Raw genomic sequence first — 17,983 nt, forward strand, 5'->3', positions numbered from 1 at the left:
GGCCAGGCACCCGTGAACAGTGATGCGTCTATGCGCCGCTCACCAGTCTGGGTCGTGAGGGCCTCTGAGCACTCTGACCCGACCTGAGAGACCACCAGGGCCGCCCCTTGGACCACCCTGCCCTCTCTCTCTGCACGATCCTTGCAAAGGCGCACCCAGCAGCCACCCAGGGAAGGCCAGACAGACAGCACCAGAAAAACAGCAGATACACAGACTCCAGGACAAGTTTTTATTTCTTTTCCCCCAAACATTCTTAGCAAACAAGATTTCCTGTTAGAGTGCAATGAATACTTAGCACATTGAATTGGAGCTCACTGGGTTAAAAGAAATGTTGGTTCAAAATTCATAGTTTCTACAGAATAAATATCAACATCTACGAGAGTCAAGAAAACGCTCATAGAACTGACAAGAGTAAGGAGTCCAAGCGGAAAGCACGGCCTCCCCGTCCCGGCGCACAGCGCTGCCCGCCAAGCGCCGAGCAAGGCGGGGGGGCGCACGCGCACGCTGGCATGGCTCGCACTGTGCCCCCGGCAGTCACGCCAGAATCAGGAACCGGGGGTGCAGAGGCGCCCGCCTTCAGAACGGGGAGCTATGGGGTCTTTGTTCCACGCTCCATGCAAAGCCGGCCAGACACGTGAGCTGGAGGGCCGCTGTTTGCTTTGCGAGCCCTTCCGTGTGGCACTGCCCCTGGACCGCTGTTCACCTGTCACATGCTGCCGACGGCTTCTGCTCATCGCGTCTCCTGTCCCCTCTCACGTTTCTCCGTCCTCTGATGGCGCTCTTCCTCTCCAGCTCTCCCAGAACGGCACCTTCATTCTGATAGAAGCTCTTCTCACATAACTTACAGAGCATCCAAGACCCCTTCTAGCCCTAATGCCCAGATCCATGGTCCTTCTTGTGTGAGTGAGCAAACCGAGACCCAAGGAGAAGAGATACGGAGCCAGTGCAAGAAGGATGGGGAGTCAGAGTCCACAGTTAGCTCCGCTACACAACGCTGAGGCATCTCCAGCGGAAGAGCCTTGTCTTTTAGTAACACTGAAGACAGTGCCTGCAGGTCCCCAAGCTTTAAAAAACTCAGCAAACCTTCTCAGTAAAGCAGTGAACTTGGCACAGGTGTCTAACTACTTATCTCACCAAAACACTAACAAAAGTACAGATGGAAACCAAACACAGTGAAGAAAACACTGGGGGGGGTGGTTACCCTCCCACAGCCCTCCCCCGGCCAGGGGGCTCGGGCGCGGAACGCGGGCCTGCAGGGAGTGCTCCATCTGGGAGGCGCCTCTCCTCCCGGGAACAAAACTGGGGCAACCCCCCCGCCACTGGAAGGCCCCCTGGTTCATTCAACCACTCACCAAGCAAGATTCCATGGGGGGGAGCTCCCACCTGAAGTACCAGGCAGAATGTAAGTGGCACCCCGTCGGCACTGAGGGCATCCTGTTTCTGTCGAGAACTCACACCTTGTCAGGCGGCAAAAGCCAGCGGGGAGGGAAGACCCAGGCCCCGGGGCTGCCCTGCAGCTCTCACGAGGCTGAGCTGGGGAACTGAACTCTGGGGTTAGTTGTGGATATTTGTTTCTCCTCCTGTGATACAGGTCCACACAGGCAGGAGCCACACTGCCTTATTTCCGAGCTCTGCACCACGTGCAGTCACTGCGCAGAGAGGGAGCAGGTCCACACTGGTGAGGGCACAGGTACACGGATGAGCAGCGTGGGGGGATCTGCAAGGGAGGGGCCTGTCCGCCGGGACGGCCCGCACCCCCCTCCACCCCTCGGGGTGGGGTGCGGACCTCCTAGAACACGGCTGGATCCTCTGACGCTCTGGCCAGAGGATGAGGGGAGCATCAGTGTCACAGGGAAGGCGGGGGCCCCCAGTCTTTTCACGGCCATGCACCAGCCCTGGAGAGACCATTCCTCATTCAATCATAAGAAGGGAAAACAAACCCCAGCGATTTCGTGACATTAAAAAACAAGGAATACTTACAATACAGAAAAAGAGCACCTTTGAAAATATGTTTTAAAAAAGTACAAAATAAACTTCAGGAAAGTTGAATAGCATTGATTGGAACCCTCAAAAGCATGTTTAAAAAACAGAAGAACTTTCAGAAACAAGAGATGAAGGGTGAACAAATAACCAACAGGGTGAAAGGCGGTAAAGAATTCAAAGGGAGCCAATGAAGAACAAATTAAAGAAAAACTGAGGTTGACACTGAGTAAAGCAGGGCCGGAGGCTCTAAACGAGGCAAGTGATCCCCCAAGAAAACATCAGACCAAGACATGACTCATGACCTTCCAAGGCCCGAGAGGAGGAGAGCAGAACAGTTAACGTCCATTGTGAGACAGAACACGACCAACAAGAGCAGAGAACGAGACTGGGACATGTAGACGCTCGCTTTCCATGAAGAAGGGCCCAGGATAAATGGAACAGAAGCCAAACACATCTTCCTAAAGATGGAGGAGGCAGGAAACCTTGAGTCTAAAGTCTGAAACGGGCTCCTCACTAGCAAAAAACTGGATTTGCACTAACTAAACCTCATAGACATACATTGACCGACGTCTCAAGTTTTGAGAATTAATAACAAAAAAATGGCCAGCATCCATGCAGGAAACAAAAACAAAAGTGAAAATGAAAAGAAGTTGCTTACAAAAGTCAGGCTGGCTTCAGATTTCTCCTTTGCAACGTTAAATGTCTGTATTTTTTGAGGGGTTTGAAATCCCAGGAGTACAGAAAAGATTCTACAATTAATTGACGTCTTATTACTACACAACTGGAAATCAAGAGGCAGCGTTTTATGCTTTAAATATGCATTTTAAAATTAATTAAATTAAATTTAAATTTGAATATAAAAATTTAATCAAACATTTTCATTTGAAATTTGAAAAACATAGCCCCTTCCAGAACCTAAAGTCTATCAGTCAACAGGGAAGATCCTGTACCAAGGATGGCAGCTATAAACTGGGACTAGCTCTGACTAAAAACAATAAAAAATGCTTCTTCACAAAGTAGCCATCCCCTTGAAAGAAGAGGACTGAAAAGGTAGTAGAGGTCCTGGATCATGTTCTGGAATTACCCAGAGAAGCAGGAATTATGAACCCTGAGGACCTCAGCGGAGCCTGCCCTTCTGGGCGTGGGCTGCTTTTGACGGTGTGAGGCAAACACCAACACAGCCCTTCCCTTCCTCATCTCAGGGGACCACAGAAGAGGCACCCTGGGGACAGGAATAGTGTCCTGTCCCTCAGAGGTTGTGACCCCAGAGCAGCCAAGTGCGTAGCTGTGCCCCAGACCCAGGTGAGACAGGGAAGCTCAGACAAGAACGTGGGCCCCAGCCAGCACCTGTCCCAGGAGGGCACGGTCCCACAGACTGCAGAGTAAATGTTCACGGGCCACACGGGGAATTAGGCAACAAAGAACAGGGACAATCAACAGCAGAACCCGCCCTGGCAGACCTGGCTGTTGAACTTCAGACAGGCACGAGAAATAAGCCACAAGCTTGAAATCTGCAGAGAATGAAAAACAAGAAAAGGATGACGTGGCAGATTCAAGAAAGGACCACAGAGTTTCTAGAAATGGAAGCCACAGTGACTGAAAGTTTAACAAAACCGACGGACACACTTGGCAGAAGAACGCACAATGACCAAGAAAGCCCGTGAGCCAGCAGAAAGCCAGGCCCAAACGCCCAGAGCTCAGCACAGACCCAGAAAAGACACACAGAGCTCGGGAGGGAGGGTCCGGCACGTAGGGAACGAAGTTCGACAGCCGCACGTATGTGTGGTCAGAGCCCCCGGAGAGAGGAAAAAGCAGAGTAGGAAATATTTATTTGACCAGATCATGAGTGAGAATTTTCCAAAACCAGTGGAAACTCTAATCCACAGAGTCAGGAGGCCAAGATAATCCCAAAGAGGTAAAATAAAAAGAAATCTCTAGAAAAGCTAGCAAAACTGCAGGTCTTCAAAGGCACCACATGTAGCCTTTCGCTCCAACAGGCCCTCCGGACAGCTCTTCGCGAGGGTCTAAATGCAAACAAGTAATTAAAACGCTCTTTGGTTAGCCATCTCCCTCAGGTTTGTTTCAACTGGTTCTCTCCAGTCAAAATGCAAAGTTTTTAGAAGGAAAGGGATCAGATGCTCTGAAGTCACAGAATGCGGGCTTGCCAGCGCAAGGAGGAAGGAGCTTCAGGGGCTCCTGGCGGAAGGGAGCTGGTGCCCTGGGCCCTGGCAACCCGGCCCGCCCTCCTGCGGCCCTCGTCCCTGGGCTGGGCAGGTGAATGCCTCCTCTCTTCCAGACAAGCAAGCTCTCTTCCCAAGTATGTCCCTTTCCCTTGACCTCAGAGTTGCCCGGGAATCTGTCTGGGTTCCAGCTGGCCAGGGAGTGGCGGTGACACCCCCATCTCCCCAGACTTCCCGGGACAAAGCACCACATACTTGGCGGACCTTTCAGAGACAACACCCCGGAAAGGTCCCCGTGCAGAGCCTGTAATCTGGCCTAGCGGCAGCCAAAACACTACAGCCATTTAAAGGATCAGGTTATTTGTGGGACCTGGGAGGGAACACCTGCTGCTTCTCTTCTCTTCTATTTATTACAATTAACATGTTTAACTCATGCGCCTTGCAGATGCGTGAAACAAATAGCTGAGAAAATAATGAGTATGTTTTATTAAAAAGTTCAGATGAAGCTGAAAAAATTAGAAGGTCAACTAATTGCCCTGGTGTCTAGTTACATAAAAGCATATAGACAGATGCTTTAAATTCAGTTTTAAAACAACTAGCAAAATATCTAGTTACTATCTACATTTTTTCCCGTGGTCTACTTGTGGTTCAACCTGGACAACGTTGTAAGCCAAAAACCAACTTGTTCACAATTCTCTTTACGTCTCCTAAAACGTAAATGTTATGATCTCTATAAATCTGACATTATTAGTAGAATTGTGCACAATGAGATTAATGGTTGAAATAATATTTCTCATAATAGTGTCCAAGGCCAGAGGTTCACAGATGTATTTCAGGGAGTTTTGTAAGTTACTTGAGAATTTTTAATTTTTTTCTGTTGTCATTTGGCTGCAAACCTAAAAAAAAAATTATTTTTGCAATATAAAAACCTCTTTTACCATAAGTTCCCATCAAAAGCCATGTCTATGGAATAAAATTTCAGTTTCTGAAGTGACTGTTTCTCTTACTGAGGCCAGTGGAAACCCCAGGGGGGTCTCAAATATACTTTGGGGATTTTTGCATGGCTCTTTTTCTTAGAGTAACATAATTGGATTCTGATGCCACAACTTAGGGAAATAATGTACTTCAAACCAACAGACCCTGCATGTAACTGAAATCCTTACTTGCCTCTTCTTTTTTTAAGAAAAAAGAGAAGATTTAGACACACACACACATAAAAGCTTATATTGGGTGTTCAGTTTTCGTTTTGTGTTTGTTTGTTTGTTTTTAATGACAACCCTTGACGTGTGTCTTGGGGCCTGTGGTGGGCAGACTCCACGGTTCTCCCTGATGGTGTTCACACCCTTGTGTAGGACCCCTCCCCACCCCTGGGATGTGGGGGAACCTGTGACTTACTTGCAGCCAGAAGAACACGGCAAAGCGACAGGAAACCTGGGCTTACGTACACACGATTATGTTGCATATCGTTGTAGCCTTGGCCTTGCTGGGACACGCTCTCCCTTGCTGGCTTTGTGAGATGACCTACGGAGAGAGCCACACTGCAAGTCTCCGAGGGTGGTCTCCAGCCAGCCAGAAACTTAGGGTCTCAGTCCTTCCACTGCAAGAGAATGAATGCTACCAACAAACATGATTTTGGAAGCAGAAATGTCCTTAGCTGAGCCTTCGGATGAGAACACAGTCCTGGCACCAACACCTGCAATGAAGCCCAGCTAAGCTCTGTCTTACTTTGGATGAACAGAAACTGTGAGATTTAATAAACCATTTTGAGCTGTTAAGATTGTAGTAACACTGTCACACAGCACTAGGTAACTAACACAAGACCCACCCACTCCCACCTTCTCAGCATTGACAGTGGAAACAGATCATCACAACCACCTTTCACTGAGTTTCTTTCCACTTCAAGGCCCTTCCCTGTTCTCGCCACTGGCAGGGCTGAGCCCCGCCTCCTGCTGCTCAGCTCTGCAGAGTCTCCCTGGGCTGCAAGGCAGAGTGTGAACTACCCGCGAGGCTCGGCGCCCGCTGCCCTCTGATCAGGAGAGCCGGCCTCTTGTTCCCTCCCCATCACGCCGGCCTCATTTCTCCTCCCCCACCCCACCCCCTGCCCGGTGCCCGGGAGGCAGACCAGCCTGGATGCATCCCGGGCTCCTTCAGCTCCTAGTGGGGCTCACCCAGGAGGGGCCCTGCAGGAGACTCAGAGGTGCAGGGGGAGTGGGGACCCCAGCCTCCCCACTGTCATGTCGCCATGGAGGGAGGCCTCCCTCCACCGTCAGCCACAGCTTCTGTCGGGCCGCCCTCTCCGTGACACTCTCTCTCCAGTTCTGTTGGCCACTTTCCCTGCACCCCAGCCTAAGGGTGGCCATGACCCTGGTGACCAGCCCAGAGGTACATCACTCTCCCTAGGTTCCCTGAAATCCCACCCACAACAGGCAAACAGCCCCATTGTTAAACTCTGCTCAGTCTCCCCAGACTGAATGTGTCCCCACCAAGCCCCATACGGGACTCTCGATGGGCCAGCTCAGGATCCCTCTCTTGCCTGGAAGGGTGGCCTGGGTTCCTCACGTTCTTCCCAGAAAGAGCAGCAGCCCCTTCCACTGGAGCCCTTTCCTCCGGGGTGCTCCCCGCGGTGTCCAGCCCCCGTGCTGCACGACTTGGCACCACCTGCTGCCGGGGCGCCTGCATCTTCTCCCGAGCATCGCTGAATGCCTCCCAGTGGCGCGGGACTGCTGTCAGCATGGCTGTGTGCCCGTGTGTGCGTGCAGGGCCACCTGCCTCTTCCTCTTCACCACAGAAGCACCGTGTTCTTCTCCTAAATTATGAAAGAGCTGTTTCATGCATTACTGTCTGCCGAAGTACACTTAACATAATTCCAGCGGATCCCCGGAAACGTGCCCTTGAAGAAGAGCTTGCACAGTAATTAAATGTAGTATTGAGAACATTGTTAAAGTCAATGACCCAGTCCATTAGCAGTTTAAACACATTCTACCTTACGTGATTATGTTCAATGGAATTCGGATGATGTTAGACAAGTGGGAACACAGACAGAGTCAGGTAGCGCTGTGGTACTTGCCGTCTCAGCCGTAATCAGATGGCTGGGCGATGTCACACGGGGGGCCGTTTGGCGGACCTCCAGAGGCAAGCCACAGGCAGCAAAACCCCAAGCCCAGCTGCGTTCCCATGCATACAACAAATATTTTTAAATAAACCCAAGTAGATTCAACAAATACAGTGATTCCTGTTGCTCTGTAAAGACACCTGTTCATGAAATCACTGGATAGAAAGTCAAGCGCTGATGACTGTCCGCCACTATGGGAAGAAGTTTGTACTCCACGAAGTGGATTTATGGTCAGGTGGCCCCTCTGACAGGCCAGATGGGCTCTGGTGTGGACCACGGGGAGTGGCTGGAGTCGGTGACGTGGTGCCGAGTCCCCGCGGATTCCAGGAGCCCTGCACCAGCCCTGCGCACTGGAATTGGCAGCGGTGACCACAGGATCGAGGAGGCACCGCCCTCTGCTTGCCCGGATGGGGACGAGGCGCCCCAGAGGGCAGGGGTGGCGCTTAGTCTCCGGGAGTGGATTTGCCCTCGGGAAGTAACGACCGCTCCCTGTGGAATGTGACTTTCATGAGCAGACACACGGCCTGGTTCCAAGGGGAATGTGCTCACCCTAATCTCGGCAGCATTCTTGATGATTCCATGTTCTGTTTGTCTGCCGTGAATGGTCCAGTTCACTGTTTTCCTAGACAAGCAGGGAAGAAAGAAATGATTCCAGAATAGCCTGTGACTTGGATGAAGCCCTTTCGGTCCAGGTGCCCCTCATAAGGCTCCATTATTGCCCCTTCTTTGGCACATTCGAGGCTACATTTCCCGGCCCCTCTTACACGTCGGTGCAGCCGTGTGACTCTGTCTGCTGTGGAACATGAGCCCAGCGGGCGACATCTGGGCTTGGCAATAAACCTGTGTTCTGTGTTCCTCTGTGCTTGGCTCCTTCCAGTCGGATGTGACCTCCGTGTCCAGCCATGGAGCCGCCCAGGTACAGCCCTCCCCTAGAGGCCACCCCGGCTATCCAGGGCACCCTCTCAGGACTGTCACATGGGCAAGAAGCCAACTTCCACTGTCAGAACTGATCAGTTTCAGCTATTTGTCACTCCAAACTAGCTCACTGGCCCAATGCAGTGAGCACTCAAGACTGAGATTAAGGAGCTCAGGTGGTTTAACTGAATGCATCTCTGGAGGGGTGGGGGGGGGGTCTCAAGTTCAGCCCATCTCCCCTGGCAGCACATCCTCTCACCCACTGAGCTCTCAGAGCTCATGCTGGCCGGAAAATCTGCCGAAAGTCTGACAGGGCAGGGACAAGGGGACACATGAGACCAGCTGTGAACCTCAGGGCCCCCCCACTTGAAAGTGCAGTGTGATCTGGAGCCGTTTTTCCTGCCACCCTTCGCCCTGCATGAGGCTGGCTTTATTGTCTTAAGCGTCTGCTTTGGGACCCCGTGCCCCACAGGCACTCGAGCAAAGGTGTTCTGGCAAGAGATACCATTTCACCAGGAAACACGTCCGTCATTCCTAAATACCTGTCCTCTTGGACCCAGCACACCTCAGCAGGGCGAGCCTCCTTCCCTCGTTTGTCAGATGAACAAACAGCCTTTACAGTTCAAGCCACGGAGATGTGGGCCGGCCCGTCACTGCAGCGCAAGCCGGCCCAGCCCAGCACAACCCTACGCTCCAGAGGCCGTTTTCCCCGCCTCTGCACCTCCCGCCTGAGTCAGTTTGCTCCCCCGTCTATTTCCGGGGCATTTTTACGTACACTTACGAACTGCACACTCAACACTCGTGCGTCCGCCTCACTTGCTGTTAGCCCCCCTCTTTATCCGCAGGACCTAGTCCTGAGGACGGGCCGCAACAGCCCCCGGGGGAGTCCGTCTCTGCTCCCACACAGCGCGGGCCCTCAGGCACCGCAGACGCCACCTGCTAAGACATCCGAATGGGCTGTCTTGTTCCCTGGCATGAGCCTCGGGGACACGCTGGGACAAAGTGTCAAGGTGTTTGTGATTCAAGTTACAGGTCTTCCCTTCTTCTGTCTGTGCCACGAGCACGATGGAAATGGAGACCCCGGGATAACAAAGGCCTACCCAGGGAGAAGGGGTGGGACCGGCAGGAGCCAGGCTCAGAAACGCCGGGCGGGCTCCCGGCTCTGCCGGGGGCGGTGTGCTGCGCCGTGACATTATTCTCTGTGACGGGGACACTGAGGGATGAGGAACGTCTCCCACGTGGAAGCCTGTATGACTGGAAAAGGTTATGAGCAGCTCTGAGCATCAGGCAAAGGTGCCAGTGAGACCGCCGGCCCTGCCCTCGGAAAACCGAAGCCTAAATGCAGAGGCCGCGTCCGTCCAGGACCCGGGTCTCCCTCCAGACCTGAGGGAACCACACACAGCCCGTGTGGACAGCGGGTCCGCTCATCCACACCTGGGACGGTCCAGTGCGGTCAGGGACTCAGACCCGGCCGCGCCCAGCCAGCCCAGCTCCAGGCAGAGTCAGGCACGAGCCACTGCTCACTTCGCTGGGCTCCGAGAGGCCACGGCCAGGCCTGCGGGATTCACAGCTTCCAGGCCCCAGGCCCAGGTGACAGCCACTAATTCACACTTTTTTTTCCTTTTCGGTCAGGGGCGAAGAGTCGCAGTTAATTCCTTGCTAATAGTAGCGTCCCAGGGTGAGAGCCGTATGATCACGGGCACTAGAAGGTGTCCGTGAGTCCCTGTGGGCGGGAGTCGGAGGCTCTGGGGAGGCTGGGTGGGGAGAGTGAGCAGAGATGAGGGGAAAGGAGGTGCAGACGGAGACAGCTGTGTGCAGGATAGTGACCCCCTCCAAACCAGAGTGACTCAGGGAGAGCAGAAGCGAGAACTGGGAGGGGTGGCCAACAGAGCTGGCCTCAAGCCCCCAGCCCTGGGATGTGCGGTCCTCCTGGAGGGGTTCAGACTTCCAGCAAGCATGGGGTGGAGGTGTGTTTGGGCCAGAACTACTGATACCGCTTTGGGTTCCAGCGACACCCCACCCCTGCTGCTGATTCTAGATTCCAAGAGTTAATGGAAGACAGTGTGTGGCTTCTGTTGTTTAAGTCAGCTAGAAACGGGTCAAGTTTCAGCTTGCCCTGGAGGCGTTTCTGGCTGATGACATCTGGGGTGAGGGTGGTGGTGGGTGTACTTGGTGGGGGCTGAGTTAAAACACTACTGACAGAAGTTACCCTTCTAGGAAGGAACGTGGACACGTCGCTCCCCAAGCAAGCGGTTCTGTGCCCGGAGCCTGGACCGGGTCTCCAACAGGATGAAATGTCAACTTCTTTAAAAACACAGGCCCCTCAGACAGACCTGAGCAAAAAGTCAAAGAGGGTAGGTACCTAATTCACACTCTTTTTGGGCCAGGAACATTCAAAGAAAACTAAGTTATCATCGGAAAGAAAAAAAATAATGTCAAAAGCAAAAAGGAAGCTCCTAGTATCCGCTGATGTTCTGCCCTTAGATCGAGTCTGTTCATTCTTTGTAAAAGGCTTGCAGACTGTACTTGTTTTCTGGCTTTCTTCTACCGGAACCAGCACGGGTCTGAGGACAGGTGTCGGCTACCCCCCAGCTTAACTTGGATCCATAGGTGGGTTTGCTGCATGTGGTCAGACACAGGGGGCATCTGACAGGGGCTGTCTAAGGAGAAACCTCAAATTAAAGGGATGAGGGCTCAGCTGACTCCTGGCTGATGGGCACATGAAACTCCCATTGGGCAGATTTTGTCAATTTCTTTCTTTAGGAAAAAAATAAGATGAGCCAGTTTCATCATCCTGAGGCAAGCAGGCCCGCCAACAAATTCCAGGGGCTCCGCCCTCTGAGGCGCTCACCTTTGCAGCCCGGGTTCTGGAGCCACACACCCCTCGAAGGGATGTTCAGGATTATTCGGCACTCCCCTGGGTCCCCCCATCCAGACCTCACTTCATGACCAGCTCAGTGAACTCTGAATCACACATCATCCCAACAGGCCTGATGCAGGTTACACACACCTGGTGAAGTTTATTCCTGCCACCTACAGAAAGGCAATCACCGTGACCACCAACTCCCCTTCTCAAAAAGAGGGGCTGCACACACGTCACTCTCCCCAGGGTTCCAAGTCCTGCCATCCATCCTCCCAAGACACCTTCTTCAGTAGCATTTTCCTCAGGGCTCCCCTGGGAACCTTACTGATTGCAGGTAATGATGCAGTAGGTCAGGGTGGAGCCTGATACTTAGCATCTATGAGGAGCTTCCTGACGATGTTCAACACCTAAGGTTGGAGCACACCCACCCTACATCAGAGATAGCCTCCATCCCAAGTTCCTCTTGTGCCAAAGGCTTCTGTGAATGGCTTTGCTGGCCCAACCTGACCTCAGGCTGCACCTGTTAAGATACCCAACAGGACCAGACAATCTTTTGATCCTATTTCCTATTTGCCTTACATGCAACTAGGATTAGGTGTATATCACAAGGACCATCAGATATGGTGCCTACCTTCTGTCTAAGAAAAATCTAGCAGCTGTTAATAAGGACAGACCTGAAAACAACAGAGGACTTGATACTTTTTACACTGCCCAGTATAATGAGAACTTTTTGAAGAGTATTTAACTTTCTACATGCATGTTTAAAATGTTATGTTACACACACACACACACACACACACACAAACCTATAGACCATGTGCTCACTGTGGAAATTTTTTAAAATACAGATGGTCTAAAGAATAAAAATCATCTGTGATTTCACCACTCTTCTCTTTTCCATGCATGTGTATCTTGAGGTTACAGTACACAGAGCTGTATACTCTTCCTTTTTAACTTAACATTTTATCAGTACAGTACCATTGGAAATTGTATCAGCCCCACTAGAAACTCAGTATGGCTCTTTTTTCGTGACTGCATAATACTCCACTATTATGTAATGATTCCCCTTTTATTGAACATTTAGATTGATTCCTTTGGCAGGGGTTAATTAATGCTCATATATATATATATATATATAAACAATTATGTAACATATACATAATTCTTTACATTTTCATTCAGTTCACTGAGTTTGAGATTCTAGAATGTGCTGGGTGCTGAGCATTTTCTTAGAATGGCTTTCCAGAACAGGAAATATTGAGTTAAACAGTAAAGAGGTGCACATACCAAATTCTGCCCAGAAGGTCCGTGACAATGTAACACTCCCAACGGTAGCTCAGAGAGCCTGGCTCAACCCTAAGCCTTCAGCAGCGTTAAGTTTTATGAGTTTCTACATTTTTGAAACCATTCTCCCAACAGATATTCAAGAACCTTGTCAATGGCTGTGTTCACCCGGAGCTCAGCTAATAATGATTCACAAATCCTTCACCCTGTCCTCTGAAGCAGAAAGCTCTCGTGCTCTCACCCTGGCACCACCGGAAGCAAGGTCTCGAGCCAGTAATAAATGAGTGAGGGGAGAAAAACCCAGAATCTTGTAATTGATTATTTAGTGCAAAAGAGGAAGAAAATGATCACAGGTGGTGATGGCAGATGTGACAGCCCAGGATACTGGCAAAGTGTGGCACACATTTGATTACCCGTATGATGGCTCTGAAGGTGTTCAATGCCCAAGTGAAACCCTTGTCCCTCCACAGCAATGAGGTACGTATATTTTTATTTTCTTCACTTACTTTCCTCTCTCGTTTCTAAATACTTAAATCGGTGACATCAATAGCAGATGTTGTGTGAAATTAGAGGCCTAAGTGAGGCTACAAAAATCTCTCAATAAAAGATGTCAGCAATTAATGTTTCAAAACAGAGCACCACTGTCATCTCTCAAAATGGATGTGTGACAATCTGAAGACGGCAGCCAGAGATACCAGGTTTGGCAAGGGGCCCACCTTAACTCTCATTCTAGGCACAAATTCAAAATGTTATTAGTATTATTCTCAATTAGTGCATACTAATTGCTTTCTAACTTTCTCTCTGCTTAAAAAAAAAAAAAATCCCTTCTCTTCTGTCCTGGAGTTTCACGGACACTGGCTGACAGTCTAATTTGGTAACGAACGCACCCTCGTAGAAACAGCATCCCGCCCACCAGCCAGGCCCCTGCATGGCCTGCACCACTCCTGAGACCGTCTCCCTGGTACTGAGGTTCAGGGAGACCCTGGCTCTGGGAGAGAACAGGCACCAGTGGCTACAAGGCCTCTGATGCATCAGGGACGACTTCATCTGCATTTCGCCACCACGAGGAGGCTGAACAGGCAAATGGAGCATCACCTGCAGCCCAACTGAGTTGAAAGGCAGATCAACGTTCCACACTGAAGCAGGAAGATGGACTGGGGCGTTCCAGCTAGGAGGCCAGACGGTCTGCACCTGCGCAAGGCTGACTGGATGGCAGCAAAGTGTGTGCACTGGAAGCCCAGCCCTCAGTCGTATTGTTAACACTTTCCTAATGATGAAATTTCTGAAAAAGAAATAAGTAAATTGATCCCACTTACAGTAGCTCAAAAGCAGTAAAATACTTAGGAATAAGCCTAAAGAGGTGAAAGATCTGTCCGCTGAAAACCGCAAGACACTGATGAAAGGTACCGAAGAAGACACAGAGATGGAAAGGCAGCTTGTGTTCATGGATTGGGGGAATTTACTTTGTCAGAAAGTCAACATTATCAAAAGCCATCTATAGATTTGATGCAATCCCTATCAAGATCCCAGTGGCATTTTTTACAGAAGTGGAAAAACTGTCCCTCTAATTTGTGTGGAACCACAATCGACTCTGAATAGCTGAAGAAATCCTTCAAAAGAAGAACAAAGCAAGAAGCATCACGCCTCCCGATGTCAGGCTGCGCTACAAAGCTGCAGACACAGGACAGTGTGGAAGTGGCATAAAAACAGACAGACAGACCAGTGGAACAGAAGAGAGCCCAGAAATAGCCCTAAACATACATGGTCAACTAGCATTTGACAAGGGAGCCAAGAATACTCAGTGGAGGAAAGACAGCCTCTTCAGTAAACTGGAGCTGGGATAATCGGATATTCACATGTGAAAGAATTAAACTGGACCCGTATTGTACATCACTCACAAAAATTAATTCAGAATGGGTGAAAGACTTACGTGTAAGCCTCCAAACCATGAAACTCCTAAAAGGAAACCTAGGAGCAGAGCTCCTTGACCTGGGTCCTGGCAGTGGCTTTCTGGCGATGACACCTAAAGCACAAGCCACAAAATCAACAGTAACCAGGAGGGACGACAGCAAACCAAGCCATCAGCAAAGTGAAAGGAGCCAACAGAGTGGGAAAGAGATTTGTAGACCACACGTCCAATCGGGGTCAATGTGCAACACAACTCATATAAAGAACTCATACACTTCAATAGCAAAAAAAAAAAAAAAAAAAAAAAAAAAAAAAACCCCAAAACCCCAATTAAAAAACAGGCAATGGACCTGAGTAGACATCTATCCACACAGGATGCACCAAAGGCCAACAGGTACCTGAGAAGATGCTCAGCATCACTAGCCATTAGGGAAACGCAAATCAAAACCACAGCGAGATGGCACTTCACATCTCTCAGAGTGGCTGTTATCAAAAAGGTAGGTCTTGGCAGGGATGTGGAGGAAAGGGAACTCTGGCACACTGTCTGTGGGAATGTAAATGGGTGCAGCCACTGTGGAAGCGTGTGGAAGGTCCTCAAAAACTTAAAAGTAGAACCACCATGTGACCCAACATCTTCACTTCTGGGAATGTATTCAAAGACAGTGTAACACTAACTCAAGAAGACGTCTGCACCCCTATGTTCGAAGCAGCATTACTAATAGCCAAGACATGGGAGCAACCTAAGTGTCCGTCAGTGGGTGAATGGACCAAGAAGCTGTAGTATCAACATACAATAGGATATTATTCAGCCATAAAAAAATGAGTAAATCCTGCCATTTGCACCAACACGGATGGACCTTGAAGACATTCTGCTAAGTGAAATAAGCCAGACAAAGAAAGACAAACACTGTATGATTCTATTTATATGTAGAGTCTTGAAACAAAACTCATAGAAAAAGAGATCATTCTTATGGTTACTGAAGGCAGGGCATTGGGGGCAAGGGGGAATCGGAGAAAGGTGGTCAAAAGGTACAAACTTCTAGTTAGAAGATAAATGAGTGCTATGGATGGAATGCACAATGGGATGACATGGTTAACACCACTGTATGGTATATAGGGAAGTTATTAAAAGAGTAAATCCTAAGTGTTCTGATCACAGGGAGAAATTTTTTCCTTAATTCTTTCCCCTTTGTTTTCTTTTTATCGTACGTATGTGAGAAGATGGATGTTAGCTCTTGTGGTAATCATTTCACAATATATGTAAATCAAACCATCACACTGTACACCTTGAACTGACATAGCAATGGATGTCAATTATTTCTCAATAAAACTGGAAAAAAAGAGACTTTTCTCTTACCCAGGAAGTCTGTGACTCACCACGGAGATATCTTTATCCCCAACAAACTCTTAAAGATCTAAGAAGTTGGGGGAAATGAAACTGTATCAGCCCCTCTAGCAACGTCAACTACAGGCAAGAGAGAGAGAATCAGAACGACGATGAAAGTACAAACAAAATAGAACAGAGCCACACTGCAAAGAAGTGGCACGAGGGGGCCCCCTGCAAACCGCTCTGTGGGGCGGGAGGCCTGCTTTGCGCTCATGGCAGACAGAGACCGTATTTAACTTGAATTCTCACAATTCTCAAACCTTCAAGATAAGGTCGTTACTGTCCATTTTCTGGTGAAAGAACTGACTGAGGTCTGGGAGCTCACAGAACTGGGAAGAACCTGAGCCTTGCTCTCTCTCGTTTAAACGCGGAGCCTTGTTCACCTGGACCACGCCCTGCCTCTTTGCACGCTTGCCCTTCGCCCTTCACATGCTGCCCTGGCTCTGTCTGGCTTCATGCTCAGTGCAGGCTGTGCTCTTTAAAGCCAGCCTCCAATATGAGAGTTTGGAGGTGCTGAGTGGTTAGAATATCATGTGACCAAAGCCTTGCCTTCCCTCACATGGTCTTTATTCTTGTCTGTGGCCACAGCCAAACTCCTTCACGAGTGTGTCACCACCGACCTACGAGTGGAGGAGTGGGTATAAACCAAAACCGTTAACCTCCATCCAGGGCAACCCCATCCACTGGTAGGAGGGAGGAGCATACTTTATGTACCCAACGTTTAAGATCATAAAACGTAAGAAATAGAAGATACAGTGATCAACTACTGACTGCCCAGCTTCCAGCTGTGTCTGCCTTAGTGACGGCGCTTCTGACTGCAAGCAAGAGAATACAAAATGCACACTGGCTTAGGCTAAACAAAGGAGGGTGCAGGGGTACATGTGGCTGGCCCAGGGCTTGGTTGATGCCACCAGGATACCTCACTCAGTCCTGCTTCCTTGAGTTGACTGGATTCTCAGCTTCCCCACAGGGTCCCTGTCAGCTTCAGGACCACATCCTCAGAAAGCAGGACACCCTGGTGTCTGCCAGTACCTCAGCCAGGGTCCCATGAGTAAGTCTTGTTGGTCCTCTCCATCCTGACTGTGTCATAAGCCTACCCCTAAATGAATTCCTGCATCCAGGGAGAGGAGATGTGCTGCCTGGCTTAGCCCAGGGCAGGTGTCTCACCCAAATAGATTGGCTGAGCACTTTGGTGGGTGGATCCACCCAAAAGAGAGTTTGAGGTGTGGTGACTAGAGAGAGGATAAGGGTTTGCTGGGAGGCAAACTTGACAGGTCTAGAGAAGCGTGTTTGTGGTTGCTAGTCACACAGAGCTGGAGCTGAAGCAGGCATCCAAGTTACAATAACAAATCATCACAAGTCACGGCCACGCCTTTGCTTTTTGCACAGAGACAATGGTGAGCATGTTGCACAAAACCAGGACCACTGAAATTTCGTGCTGTGGCTCACGTGGCCAATTTAGCAGACAGTCTAGAGACATCCAGTGGCCACAAGGGCTGGGGCTGCTAGCTTTGAAGAGCCATCACCAAATAAGAAGCCACTGTCTGAGCAGTGCCCATGCCGGCCGCCTTTCTCTGCTCTGCAGAGGCATCGGGGCTACACTCGCCAAGCTTTACATTCACAGGTCATTTCTAATAGATTCATTTTTAAACTTTCTGAAGAACTATGTGAGCTATCTTCACATTTTTGTTATAATTTGTCATCTCCAAAGGCATGTATTTCCAGATTGTGTGTTTACCATTCAAGGCCCGTCTTCCCCCGATGCCACTCCTCCATCTCCATTCAGCAGTTGCTCCTTTCTCACCTGCTATATGCCGGGTGCTGTGCTAAGAACTGGGGATCCAGAGAGAGGAAGACCAATGCCAACCTTCAAGGAAGCCATGCTCTGGTGCAGGACCTCCCCGTCAGCTGCTGAATGACTTGTGACATGTGGGACATCTGTTTGTACTTTCCAGTCCTAACTGACTTGGGTAGAAATCAACTAATAATTTTTAGAAAGGTAAACAGAAACGAAAACACTCCACAGCTCAGTGTCATTCCACAGGGACAGTGTCAACCACAGTGTTGGTTGGTCACAATGTTTTACAAGAAGCTCTAATGGAAAATGAGTACCTTTGTGCAAACCCAGTGCGCTGAGAATCTTTCTTTTGGCTCCCTAGATGCTGTCCACTCCCACCTTCTCCCACCCTAGCTTGGCCCAAGGAGACAGACTTAGGTTGGTCTACATAAACGGGCATCCTTACCCTTTGGCATCTGGTTGGGTTCATCCATGAGATCACTGGAAGCAAATCAGAGGAACTGAGGAAAGAGGGTGAAGCTGGGACCTGTTCTGCCCCACCTCCCTCCTGGTG

The 17,983-nt window shown here is 49.9% G+C and overlaps 1 long non-coding RNA gene across 2 annotated transcripts in view; it reads right to left on the minus strand.

The window, feature by feature from the left end:
* Positions 1-221: 221 nt before the first annotated feature.
* The window catches only part of LOC116666920, a 63,739-nt gene continuing 45,977 nt past the window's right edge, over positions 222-17,983 (minus strand). The window contains exons 3-4 of one of the 2 annotated variants that reach the window (XR_004323724.1): positions 7,825-7,897; positions 222-6,969 (exon numbers count right to left, since the gene is read on the minus strand). This is a non-coding gene — a long non-coding RNA (uncharacterized LOC116666920). Of the gene's footprint in view, positions 7,898-17,983 lie in introns of both variants that reach the window. The other variant, XR_004323723.1, reaches the window with a different exon arrangement.

The sequence above is a fragment of the Camelus ferus genome, chromosome 11, assembly GCF_009834535.1.
Source record: "Camelus ferus isolate YT-003-E chromosome 11, BCGSAC_Cfer_1.0, whole genome shotgun sequence".
NCBI classification, from domain to species: domain Eukaryota; kingdom Metazoa; phylum Chordata; class Mammalia; order Artiodactyla; family Camelidae; genus Camelus; species Camelus ferus.